Here is a 13694-nt window from a genome sequence, read left to right on the forward strand (position 1 = left end):
CAAGCAGGTATAATTACAGGTGATTCAAAGTTCTCCCACCTTCTCACAGACACACAGAGAAGGTGTCATTTCCCACTGTTTCCATCCCTGGTGTTTTGTTTTGTTTTGGTTTTTTTCTTTCTCCTCTTTTTTTCACTTCTCATCTCTTTTTATACTTGTTCCCTAACAGTAAGTTTTCCAGAGAAGTGGCCCTGTTTAGAAAAGAAAACTCCTAAATTATGTCCTTTCTCATTGTACCTATGGCATCTCTCCTATCTTCATCATCTCCGCCACTTTTCTTGCTTCCGTAATAAAGTGTCACAAAGAATGGAAGACTAGAACCATGAAGATCTGTTCTTATCTTACATTATATGTATTCTCGGGCAACTGTGGCCATTGATTTCTACAGTCTCTAGAGTAGACTCTAAATCTACCTTGTCAATTTCCCAAAATTACCCTGGAGGTCAAGTGGGTGTGCTCTCTCTGGATTTTAATGAAAGCTTGTCTTGGTTGAGGGGATTTCCAGCAGGGTATAAATTGAGGGGCCAAAAAAAAAAAAAGCCACTTGTTTGAAAATAAGTCCTTTTCTGTCTTTGGGGTTAGATGCTGAGGACCCCCGCCTGTGGTTCATGACTCTGATGAAGCCCTAAGCTGGTGCTGACACTGACAGATGAAAGGTTGTTGCTGAATGATTAGACGCGGGATTCTTGGCCTCCGGAGGAGATGAATTCAATCCGGGGCCAGAGACGAGGCTGGATCGCTCAGAGCTTTTGTGTAATAAAGTTTTATTAAAGTATAAAGGAGATAGAGAAAGCCTCTGACATAGGCATCAGAAGGGGGCAAAAGAGTACCCCCCTCCTAGTGTTAGCAATGGAGTTATATACTCTCCAATGAATCCAAAGAATGTCTGGAGGTTGCAAAGACCTCACCAGACCCACTCCCATAATTACATTTTAAGATAACAGAGTTGGCTAGAAGGTTTAATCCAAAGATTGTCCTCAGGCAGGATACATCCTTGTAAAGACCAGACCTACTCCCATAATTTATGTTTTAAGATAACAGAATTAGCCAGAGACTGTCCTCAGGCAGGATACATTATTGTTATATAATCCTAAGGAATGTAGAGAAAAAAAGTAAAAAAGTTTGTCCTTTCTTCCTCCTTGAATATCCCATACCTCTCTCTCCTTGGGGACCCCTAGACTTCTTATCAACCTACCTAGGAACTGACTCTCTCACAGAGTTAGATGCGCTCTCCACCTCCCCTGCAGGGTAGTTCTGAGTGTCTTCTCCGCACACCACTATCCATTTCATTGGGAAATACCTCTTCTTGCAGCAGGTGACCTCATGGCATTAAGCTGTCCGTTTGACTTTCACTAAGTGAAATTGGGCTTCCCTGGAGGCTCCAATTGTAAAGAATCTGCCTGCAATGCAGGAGACCCAGGTTCAATCCCTAGGTTGGGAAGCTCCCCCTGGAGGAGGGCATGACAACCCACTCCAGTATCCTTGCCTGGAGAATTCCATGAACGTAGGGGCATGGCAGGCTACAGTCCATGGGGTTGCAGAGTCAGACACGACTGAGTGGCTAACACAACAAAGTGAAATTAGTGCGAAATTACTAAGCCAAACTAATAAGCTATCAGGGAGTAATCAGTTAGATAAGATGCACCACCAATGCTAGACACATCTGCCTTTTAATTAATCAGTAAGATAATGGGAAACTGACTGAGAGCCATTAGAGGGCCAGGAAAGTCTGGGTCATCTTTGCACATTCCAAGGTGCTCAGCACAGTACACTGTACAGAGATGAAATCAGTCAGTGTTGGTTGAATTAAATTGTTGACCTGCATTAAACGCATTTATGTGAAGACTATTTAAAATACAAAATCTGCTTTTCAGAAAAAGTTAACTCCTGTACTAAGTAGAAGTTTATGCAAGACCACATACATTTCATTTACTTCCTTTCACTTGAATAACTGGTTGTTAACATTTAAATAAATAATGTAACCACCTTGCAATAACTTGTGATAAACAAAACAAAGAAAGGTTGACATACATTAAGACAGTATGGTACTGGCACAAAGACAAGTCTATTATACAGAGTGAAGTAAGCCAGAAAGAAAAACACCAATACAGTATCAGTTCAGTTCAGTTCAGTCGCTTAGTCGCGTCTGATTCTGTGAGACCCCATGAATCGCAGCATGCCAGGCCTCCCTGTCCATCACAAACTCCCGGAGTCTACTCAGACCCATGTCCATCAAGTTGGTGATGCCATCCAACCATCTCATCCTCTGTCGTCCCCTTCTTCTTCTGCCCCCAATCCCTCCCAGCATCAGGACCTTTTCCAGTGAGTCAGCTCTTCACATGAGGTGGCCAAAGTACTGGAGTTTCAGCTTCAGCATCAGTCCTTCCAATGAACACCCAGGACTGATCTCCTTTAGGATGTACTGGTTGGATCTCCTTGCAGTCCAAGGGACTCTCAAGCAGTATACTAAGGCATATATATGGAATTTAGAAAGATGGCAATGATAACCCTGTATGCGAGACAGCAAAAGAGACACAGATGTATAGAACAGTCTTTTGGACTCTGTGGGAGAGGACTAGGGTGGGATGATTTGGGAGAAAGGCATTGAAACATGTATATTATCATATGTGAAACAAATCACCAGTCCAGGTTCAATGCATGATACAGGGTGCTTGGGGCTGGTGCACTGGGATGACCCAGAGGGATGGGATGGGGAGGGTGGTGGGAGGGGGGTCCAGGATGGGAAACACATGTACACCCGTGGCGGATTCATGTCAATATATGGCAAAACCAATACAATATTATAAAATAATTAGCCTCCAATTAAAATAAATAAATTTATATTTTAAAAAAGACAGTATGGTACTGGCACAAAGACAGAAATATAGATCAATGTAACAAAATAGAAGGCCCAGAGATAAATCCACACACCTATGGACACCTTATCTTTGACAAAGGAGGCAAGAATATACAATGGAGAAAAGATAATCTCTTTAACAAGTCGTGCTTTTAATACATGTATATCCATGGCTGATTCTTGTCAATGTATGACAAAAACCACTACAATATTGTAAAGTAATCAGCCTCCAACTAATAAAAAAAAAAAAAAAAGAAAGAAAAAAAAAAAAGTCGTGCTGGGAAAACTGGTCAACCACTTGTAAAAAAAAAAAGAAACTAGAATATTTTCTAACACCATACACAAAAATACCCAAAATGGATTAAAGATCTAAATGTGAGACCAGAAACTATAACACTCCGAGGAAAACATAGGCAAAACACTCTCTGACATAAATCATGGCAGGATCCTCTATGACCCACCTCCCAGAGTAATGGAAACAAAAGCAAAAATAAACAAATGGGACTTAGTTAAAATTAAAAGCTTTTGCACAATGAAGGAAACTATAAGCAATGTGAAAAGACAGCCTTCAGAATGGGAGAAAATAATAGCAAATGAAGCAACAGACATAAGGATTAATCTCAAAAATATACAAGCAGCTCCTGCAGCTCAATTCCAGAAAAATAAACGACCGAATCAAAAAAATGGGCCAAAGGACTAAACAGATATTTCTCCAAAGAAGACATACAGATGACCAACAAACACATGAAAAGATGCTCAACATCACTCATTATCAGAGAAATGCAAATCAAAACCACAATGAGGTACCATCTCACACCTGTCAGAATGGCTGCTATCCAAAAGTCTACAAGCAATAAATGCTGGAGAGGGTGTGGAGTAAAGGGAACCCTCTTACACTGTTGGTGGGAATGCAAACTAGTACAGCCACTATGGAGAACAGTGTGGAGATTCCTTAAAAAACTGGAAATAGAACTGCCATATGACCCAGCAATCCCACTGCTGGGCATACACACCAAGGAAACCAGAATTGAAAGAGACACATGTACCCCAATGTTCATCACAGCACTGTTTATAATAGCCAGGACATGGAAGCAACCTAGATGTCCATCAGCAGATGAATGGATAAGAAAGCTGTGGTACATATACACCAATGAATATTACTCAGCTATTAAAACAAATGCATTTGAATCAGTTCTAATGAGGTGGATGAAACTGGAGCCTGTTATACAGAGTGAAGTAAGTCAGAAAGAAAAACACCTATACAGCATATTAACACATATAAATGGAATTTAGAAAGATGGTAATGATGACCCTATATGCGAGTCAGCAAAAGAAACACAGATGTAAAGAACAGGCTTTTGGAATCTGTGGGAGAAGGCAAGGGTGGCATGATTTGAGAGAACAACATTGAAACATGTATATTACCATATGTGAAATAGATCACCAGTCTAGGTTCAATGCATGAGACTGGGAGATCAGGGCTGGTGCCCTGGGATGACCCTGAGGGATGGGATGGGGAGGGAGGTGGGAGGGGGGCTCAGGATGGGGAACACATGTACACCCATGGCTGATTCATGTCAATGTATTGCAAAAAAAACACTACAATACTGTAAAGTAATTAGCCTCCAATTAAAATAAATTAATTAATTTTTTATAAAAAAGAAGTTGACATAAGGGAAAATCACATCTACAGAGCATTGGTATACATCAATACACAAAAGTATCAATATGAGATCATAGCTGGTGGTGATACAAAAACAGGTAATCACAACAACAATGAAAGGAAATGTACGTGAAATCTTGAACTTCATCTCAGAATCTTAAAATGAACCTCTAAAAATAGGTATTTAATGCATAAATTCTTAGTTTATATCATGTTTGTCTATTAAAGCTCAAAATTAAATATTTTCCTGTGCTTGTAATTTCTCAAATGTGTAATTCTATGTCATAATTATGGAAGACCCCAGGATCCACTCATAAAATAGACATGGATTAGGTCTGAGTATGTGAACTTGACCCCTAATATGACCAAGGCTTTTACAATTAGTCCTCTGATTCTCCAGAAAATGGCCCTACTTCTTGCACACACATATCTCCTCCTTTTTCAAAATTTGGAAATTATAATGTATTTGCATTTTCAGTTATATTTGAATGCAACAATAACTCCCAAATACTAAAATTTGAGGTACTCAAATAGAAAAACACTTAAAAACATGTATTACCCATAGAGACTTTCAAATCAATTTTAAAGTCTAATCTGTGTATAAAAAATGGCATCCACTTTTGATGGATGTACACAGCTACAAAGCCACCACTGAATTCAAGATACAAAACATTTCCATCATCCCATTTACAGTCCCCCCTCCCACAGCCTATAGCCCCATGCAACCATTAGTCTACCTTTTTTCAACAGAGGTTGGTTTACATTTTCTTGAATTTATATAAGTGAATCATGTGGATATATATTTCTTTGAAGTCTGGCTTCTTTTGCTCAGCAAGATCATTTTGAGATTCATGCATATAGTTGGGTACATCAGTAACATTTTCCTTTCTATTGCTGAGCCATAGTTCTTTTATGGATGTTCCACAATGTGTTAATCCATTCACCAATTTTCTTAAGCTGAAGCTGTTACAAATAAAGCCACTGTGAATATTTATGTTCAGGTTTTCAGGTGGACACATGTTTTTATTTAACTTAAATAAATACCTGGAATTGGAATGGCTCAGTCAAATGGTAAGTGGATGCTTAACGGTTTGGGAATTTGTAGAACAATTTTCCTAAGTGGCTGCGTCACTTTAGGTTCTCATCAGCAGTGAAACATATGGATTCCAGTAGCCCTATCTCCTTGCGAACTATTGGTGTTGTCAGCGTTTTGAATAAGAGTCGTAATTCAATAACTACCTACACTACAAAGACTTTCTTTTGGAACTTTTATACTCTCAGCATTTATGTTTAGGTCTTTTTGATACACTTTGAGTTCATTTTGTGTGGTATGAAGTCCAGTCAAAATCCTTTTGTGAGATACATGTACCCTTATGTTCATAGCAGCACTATGCATAATAGCTAGCACAGGAAACAACCAAAATGTCTCTTGACAGATGAATGGATAAGTAGATGCAGTACATATATACAATGGGATACTGCTCAGCCATAAAAACAAATGAAATAATGCTATTGGCAGCAACATGGATGAAACTAGAGATTATCATACTAAGTGAAGCAAGTCAGAAAGACAAAGAAAAAAATGCCATATGATCCCACCTATATGCAAAATCTGAAATACAACACAAACAAACCTGTCATAGAAACAGACTCACAGACACAGAGGAAGACATAGTTTTCAAAGAGGGTAGGGGCATGCAGGGTTGGGGAAGAGAGGAATCAGGAGTTTGGAATTGGCAGATGCAAACTATTACATATATAGAAAGGATAAACAACAAGGTCCTACTGCCTAGAACAGGGAACTATATTCAATATCCTGTGATAAACTATTATGGAAAAGACCATGAAAAAGAATATATACATATATATACACACATATATACATAAATAAATAGCCACTTTGATGTCCAGCAGAAATTAACACAACACTGTAAATCAACTATGCCTCAATGAAATACATTTATAAAAAATATTCTTTGTGTATATTAAATTAAGGCCAAACCCCATTCAGATATATAATTGTTCCAGTACAGTTTGCTGAAAAGATTTTTCTTTTTCCATTGAATTGTCTTCACACTTTTGTCAAAAATCAACAGAATATTCAGTGGGTCTATTTCAGGATTTTCAAGATGTGCCTGCTGCAGTTGCCAGAAAGAGATCACAGAGACCGTGCATTCTCTGCAATGGGAGCCAACAAAGGACTGTGATCAGAGAGTGATGAGATCAGACTTCCATGCTATCAAGGCCAAGCTGGCAGCCAGCCCTGCGGAGGATACTTGAAGGGAACAAGCTAGAGGCCTCATTCTGGCTCACTGGCTGCTATTGATCAGATTTCCTGGACTGAGACAAAGCCTAGAAAGCAGCAGAAAGTGTCAGCTTCACTGAGTTACCTGATCGTCAGGGAGGATTTTGTGGTGAGAGCAGGAAAGAGGGAGTTACCAGCCAGGGAGCCTCATCCTTAGGTCCCTGTGTTGCCTATGAGGGGAACAAAACCCTGGTCATTCATTCCATGGACAATCCAGTGAGGGCTGCATGTCTGTCCCTCAAGGAATTTATGCCAGAGACCAGTTTACGAGATCTCGTTGAGAACTGTAGAAATATAACCTTATTTCTCACACACACAGACACACTCACTCCTGCATCTCACATGATTCTGACTGTGTGGGACTCCCTCACAGACCTGGGCAGACACCGGGCACCCAGTTCTCCATACATCCAGGCAGACCCCATCCCAACATTGGCAGCTGTGGGTCTTTTCCTATCTCTGCAGGGAGCATTTGTAGTAACTGCTTCATGTTTTCCTTTGAACTATCTTGAGATGTGACTAACAACCCAGAATTACATTTCAATGTATGACAAAAACCACTGCAATGTTGTAAAGTAATTAGCCTCCAACTAATAAAAATAAATGGAAAAAAAAAAAAACCAGAATTAAGCAACCCAAAACTGTAGTTGCCGGGGCCATCTCTTGTTTCTAACATTTTCTTCATCATGTTTTAATCCACTGGATACCACACAATGAAGCTTTTAAGGAGGAATTTAATTCCATTTCAGAATGCAAAAGGAAACAGGAAGACAGGATCCCCAAAGGGAAAATATTTCATGAGAGCAATAAACCAGAGAGGCAACTTGGTAGAACAGTACAGGACAGGTGTTCAAAAAAAAAATTTTTTTTAAGCTACAGACAGCAGGATGAGTCTCCATACCAGCCCTCCACCACCTGTCTCCAGGCTGTGTCCAGGAAATTAAAAACACTTTAAAACTCCAGAGTGTTTAAGCCACTCTTTTTCTAGCTTCTGTTACTAGGAACTGAATGTCATCCCCAAGCGTTTACCACATGTAGAGATGTTCTTTGCTAAGTGGGATGGCGGATGGAATGTTTCCTAAATCAAGAGGTTTGGGCAGCCACGGCTCCTGGACCTAAGGCCCCCAAGCCTTGCAGTGAGGTTCCATTTCTCCACTTAGGTTTTCGTGACCCTAATTATTCAAGTTGGGAATCTTGAGGACGGAACACTGAAACAGGGGCAGCAGGTGGCCTCAGCTGTGGACCAAAGGCAGGCTCCAGGCCTGACAGTGAAGGAGGTGCTCTGCGCAGGAGGGCACCAAGTCCTCACGGGGTGTCCCCGCCAACCTGCAGGACAGAGGCCAGGCCTCCTGAGCTGTGAGGAGAGACGAAAAGGAAATGCAGGAGGAAGGCCGACAAGGAAGAACCGACCAAACAGCTCGTGTGAGCTTTATGAAAAGTGGAAGAAAGAGAAACAGGGAAAGAGCCTGAGAAGGCTCCTGAACAGGGAGGCTGGGTCCTCAGAGCACCATGTGCAGGAATCACAATGGAGGAGGGAGCAGGCTGGGCTGAGGAGAGGCATCCCTTGGTCAGGGGCAATCCAGAAGCTCAAGTGCAGATTCAGACACAAGAGTAGACATGGGCTGCTAGAACCGTGATGGTGGTTAAGGGAACCAGGGTGGGGGGGGGGGGTGGTGGTGGTATCATTTAACTTGTGTGGATTGTTAGTTTGGAAAGATGAATAGAGTTCTAGAATTGGAGGGTAATGATGTTTGTGCAGCTGTGTGAATGTACTTCATGCCACTGAACTACTACTTAATGATTAAAATGGTAAATTTCATGTGATATATTCTCTGTCACAGTATCTTTAAAAAGCACCCCAAGAGTTCTTCATAAAGATTTCTAAACAGAGACAAAAAGTAGGGGAAATGGGTGTTCTATCATCAAGTAAAAGTGAAGGGGAGGAAGCAAGGACAGTGCTGGGGAAAGACTTCAAAGAGCCAGTGGCTCCCCAGCACACCCTCTCTAAGGCTCCATTCGGCCTCAGGCCTTTCTCAGCTTCCTGGCCCCACACAGCCACCTGGCCACCAGGCCCAGCCGCTTCCCACAGAGCCACGCGGTGCCCAGGGTGACCACCAGCAGGAACAAGAGGACGTCCAGTAGGTACTGCTCATGCCACGGCTGCTGGAAGGCATGGGGCTTGAGGTGGGCTTCACCCCCTGTCTGGAGGATGTGGTCGATCCAGCCCACCAGCCGCTGGGCGGGGGTCAGGGGCTGCGAGCAACTGATGATGCTGGCGGCCTTTGCGGCAGCTTTGTACCTGTCAACAAGAGACAGAGGGGAGGTGTTAACAGAATTCTTAGAGACCTTGTATCACACACACACGCACACACACACTTTCTACCATAGGCACAAAAGACTTCCTTTCAAGGAAAATTGTTGGCCTGGTCTTGCCACTGTCCAATTGAGTCTGCTTGAAAAGTTCAAATTGATTCCTGCATGTAAAGACCCATGCTTAGTTTGAAAATGCTAACATGTAAAAGTACACCAATATTATTCTTTGTCCTGGAAGTTTCAGCTTTTACTGCACTAAGACCCACGTGGTGCCCATCATGGCTTACACCCCCATCAAGCATTAATGAACCACAAGCCCCAAGAGCTGCACACCTCTTGTCTTCCATGACTTGCTTCATCCTCAGAGCCAATGTCTCGGCCTTCATCTGCTCTAACTGGATAGAGACACAGAACTTTTTGGTTTCTACTTGGAGCACATTTTCATGCTGGTCTGCAAAGACAGGAATCCCCACCATGGGCATGCCAAGGTGGATGGCCTCCATGACACTGTTCATCCCACCTTGGGTGACAAAAAGGTGGATGCGAGGGTGCGCTGTTGCAGATTAGAAAGAGAGAGGGACACCTCAGGATGAAAAGTTTCAGGACAACAAGCAACAAGGGCAAAAAGAATGTAAAAAGGGATCTCAACATGCTGTGAAGAAAAAATGAATTTACTGACTTATCTCAGGACACATTCAAGAGTGAATATTCTTTTTTTTTCTATTTATTTTTATTAGTTGGAGGCTAATTACTTTACAATATTGTAGTGGTTTTTGCCATACATTGACATGAATCAGCCATGGATTTACATGTGTTCCCCATCCTGAATATTCTAAGACACAGATTCTGCTCTTGTCTCTGTATAGAAACTTTTTACCTCAGCCCTAATCCATCTAAGACTCAGAACCCAAGGAAAGCTGCAGAGAAGAGTGATAAGCAAGGCATATTCCTCCCCCCACCTATTCATCCATCCATCCATCCATCCATCCATCTCTACCGTGTCTCTTTGCTTCTCATCTCTGTTCTCTCTCTATTACTCTCTCCCACAGTCATTCTCTACATCTCTGTTTCTCTCTCTCTCTGTCTTTCTGTCTCTTTGTCTTTAGCTGACTTGATCTTTTGCTCTCTAGGTCTCTCCCTCTCTTCTCCACTACCTATTCATTTCTCATTTATCTGAATTTTTAACACTATCATTGACATAACAACTCATGTGGTATTTATAAAACTTACCACTACAAGTATTTTCTCCTCAATTTTATGAGAAATCTCTAAGGTGGGGAATAATGGACCATACATTTAATCATTTCCAGTTCCTGTATGCCCTCCTCACCCTTACTTTTGTTGTTGTTCAGTCACTCAGTGGCGTACAATTCTTAATGATGCCATGGACTGCAGCATGCCAGGCTTCCCTGTCCTTCACCATCTCCCACAGCTTGCTCAAACTTATATCCATCAAGTTGGTGATACCATACAATCATCGTGTCCTCTGTTGCCCCATTTCCTCCTGCCTTCAATCCTTCCCAGCATCAGTGTCTTTTCTAATAAGTCGGCTCTTCGCATCAGGTAGACAAAGTATCGGAGCCTCAGCTTCAGCATCAGTCCTTCCAATGAATATTTAGGATTGATTTCCTTTAGGATTGACTGATATGCTTGCAGTCCAAGGGGCTCTCAAGAGTCTTCTCCAACACCACAGTTCAAAAGTATCAATTATTCAGTGCTCAACCTTCTTTACAGTACAATTCTCACATCCATACATGACTACTGGAAAAACCATATATGGACATTTGTAGGCAAAGTGATGTCTCTGCTTTTTAATACACTGCCAAGGTCTGTCATAGTTTTTCTTCCAATGAGCAAGCATCTTTTAATTTCATGGCTGCAGTCCCCATCTGCAGTGATTTTGGAGCCCAAGAAAATAAGTCTGTCACTGTTTCCCATCTGTTTGCCATGACATGATGGGATCGGATGCCATCATCTGAGGTTTTTTGAATGCTGAATTTTAAGCAAGCTTTTTCACTCTCCTCTTTCACCTTCATCAAGAGGCTCTTTAGTTCCTCTTTACTTTCTGCCATAAGAGTGGTACCATCTGCATATCTGAGGTTATTGATATTTCTTCCAGCAATCTTGATTCCAGCTTCTGCTGCATCCATCTTGAAATTTCACATGATGTACTCTGCATATCAGTTAAATAAGCAGGGTGACAATATACAGTCTTGACCTACTTCTTTCCTCCTTTGAGCCATAAATCAAATCCCTTATGAATATACAGTGGAAGTGAGAAATAGATTTAAGGGACTAGATCTGATAGACAGAGAGCCTGATGAACTATGCACGGAGGTCTGTGACATTGTACAGGAGAGAGGGATCAAGACCATCCCTGTGGAAAAGAAATGCAAAAAGGCAAAATGGTTGTCTGAGGAGGCCTTACAAATAGCTGTGAAAAGAGAAGCGAAAAGCAAAGTAGAAAAGAAAGATATTCCCATTTGAATGCAGAGTTCCAAAGAATAGCCAGGAGATATAAGAAAGCCTCCCTCAGCAATCAATGCAAAGAAATAGAGGGAAACAACAGAATGGGAAAGACTAGAGATCTCTTCAAGAAAATTAGAGATACCAAGGGAACATTTCATGCAAAAATGGGCTCAATGAAGTACAGAAATGGTATGGACCTAATGGAAGCAGAAGATATTAAGAAGAGGTGGCAAGAATACACAGAAGAACTGTACAAAAAAGATCTTCATGACCCAGATAATCACAATGGCGTGATCACTCACCTAGAGCCAGACATTCTGGAATGTGAAGTCAAGTGGGCTTTAGAAAGCATCACTATGAACAAAGCTATTGGATGTGATGGAATTCCAGTTGAGCTATTTCAAATCCTGAAAGATGATGCTGTGAAAGTGCTGCACTCAATATGCCAGCAAATTTGGAAAACTCAGCAGTGGCCACAGGACTAGAAAAGGTCCGTTTTCATTCCAATCCCAAAGAAAGGCAATGCCAAAGAATGCTCAAACTACCACACAATTGCACTCATCTCACACGCTAATAAAGTAATATTCAAAATTCTCCAAGCCAGGCTTCAGCAATACGTGAACCGAGAACTTCCAGATGTTCAAGCTGGTTTTAGAAAAGGTAGAGGAACCAGAGATCAAATTGCCAATATCCACTGGATCATCAAAAAAGCAAGAGAGTTCCAGCAAAACATCTATTTCTGCTTTATTGACTACGCCAAAGCCTTTGACTGTGTGGATCACAATAAACTGTGGAAAGTTCTGAAGGAGATGGGAATACCAGACCACCTGACCTGCCTCTTGAGAAACCTGTATGCAGGTCAGGAAGCAACAGTTAGAACTGGACATGGAACAACAGACTGGTTCCAAATAGGAAAAGGAGTATGTCAAGGCTGTATATTGTCACCCTGCTTATTTAACTTATATGCAGAGTACATCATGAGAAACGCTGGGCTGGAAGAAGCACAAGCTGGAATCAAGATTGCTGGGAGAAATATCAATAACCTCAGATATGCAGATGACATCACCCTTATGGTAGAGAGTGAAGAGGAACTAAAAAGCCTCTTGATGAAAGTGAAAGAGGAGAGTGAAAAAGTTGGCTTAAAGCTCAACATTCAGAAAACTAAAATCATGGCATCTGGTCCCATCACCTCATGGGAAATAGATGGGGAGACAGTGGAAACAGTGTTAGACTTTATTTTGGGGGGCTCCAAAACCACTGCAGATGGTGACTGCAGTCATGAAATTAAAAGATGCTTACTCCTTGGAAGGAAAGTTATGACCAACCTAGATAGCATATTAAAAAGCAGAGACACTTTGCCAACAAACGTCTGTCTGGTCAAGGATATGGTTTTTCCAGGGGTCATGTATGGATGTGAGAGTTGGACTGTGAAGAAAGTTGAGCGCCAAAAAATTGATGCTTTTGAACTGTGGTGTTGGAGAAGACTCTTGAGAGTCCCTTGGACTGCAAGGAGATCCAACCAGTCCATCCTAAAGTAGATCAGTCCTGGGTGTTCATTGGAAGGACTGATGCTGAAGCTGAAACTCCAATACTTTGGCCACCTCATGTGAAGAGTTGACTCATTGGAAAAGACCCTGATTCTGGAAGGGATTGGGGGCGGGAGGAGAAGGGGATGACAGAGGATGAGATGACTGGATGGCATCACTGACTCGACGGGCATGAGTTTGAGTAAACTCCAGGAGTTTGTGATGGACAGGGAGGCCTGGTGTGCTGCAATTCATGGGGTCGCAAAGAGTCGGACACGACTGAGTGATTGAACTGACTGACTGACTGTTGTCCCATGTCTGGTTCTAACTGTTGCTTCTTGACCTGCATACAGGTTTCTCAGGGGGGCAGGTAAGGTGGTCTGATATTCCCATCTCCTTAAGAATTTTTCGCAGTTTGCTGTGATCCACACAGTCAAAGGCTTTAGCATAATCAATGAAGCAGAAGTAGATATTTTTCTGGAACTCTTTTGCTTTTTCTATGATCCAACAGATGTTGGCAATTTGATCTCTGGTTCCTCTGCCTTTTCCAAATCCAACTTA

General features: G+C 41.7%; 1 pseudogene; it reads right to left on the reverse strand.

The window, feature by feature from the left end:
* Positions 1 to 7539: 7539 nt before the first annotated feature.
* The window catches only part of LOC110145884 (UDP-glucuronosyltransferase 3A1-like), a 35326-nt pseudogene continuing 29171 nt past the window's right edge, over positions 7540 to 13694 (reverse strand).

Source organism: Odocoileus virginianus, chromosome 14 (genome assembly GCF_023699985.2).
Source record: "Odocoileus virginianus isolate 20LAN1187 ecotype Illinois chromosome 14, Ovbor_1.2, whole genome shotgun sequence".
In the NCBI taxonomy this organism is placed as follows: domain Eukaryota; kingdom Metazoa; phylum Chordata; class Mammalia; order Artiodactyla; family Cervidae; genus Odocoileus; species Odocoileus virginianus.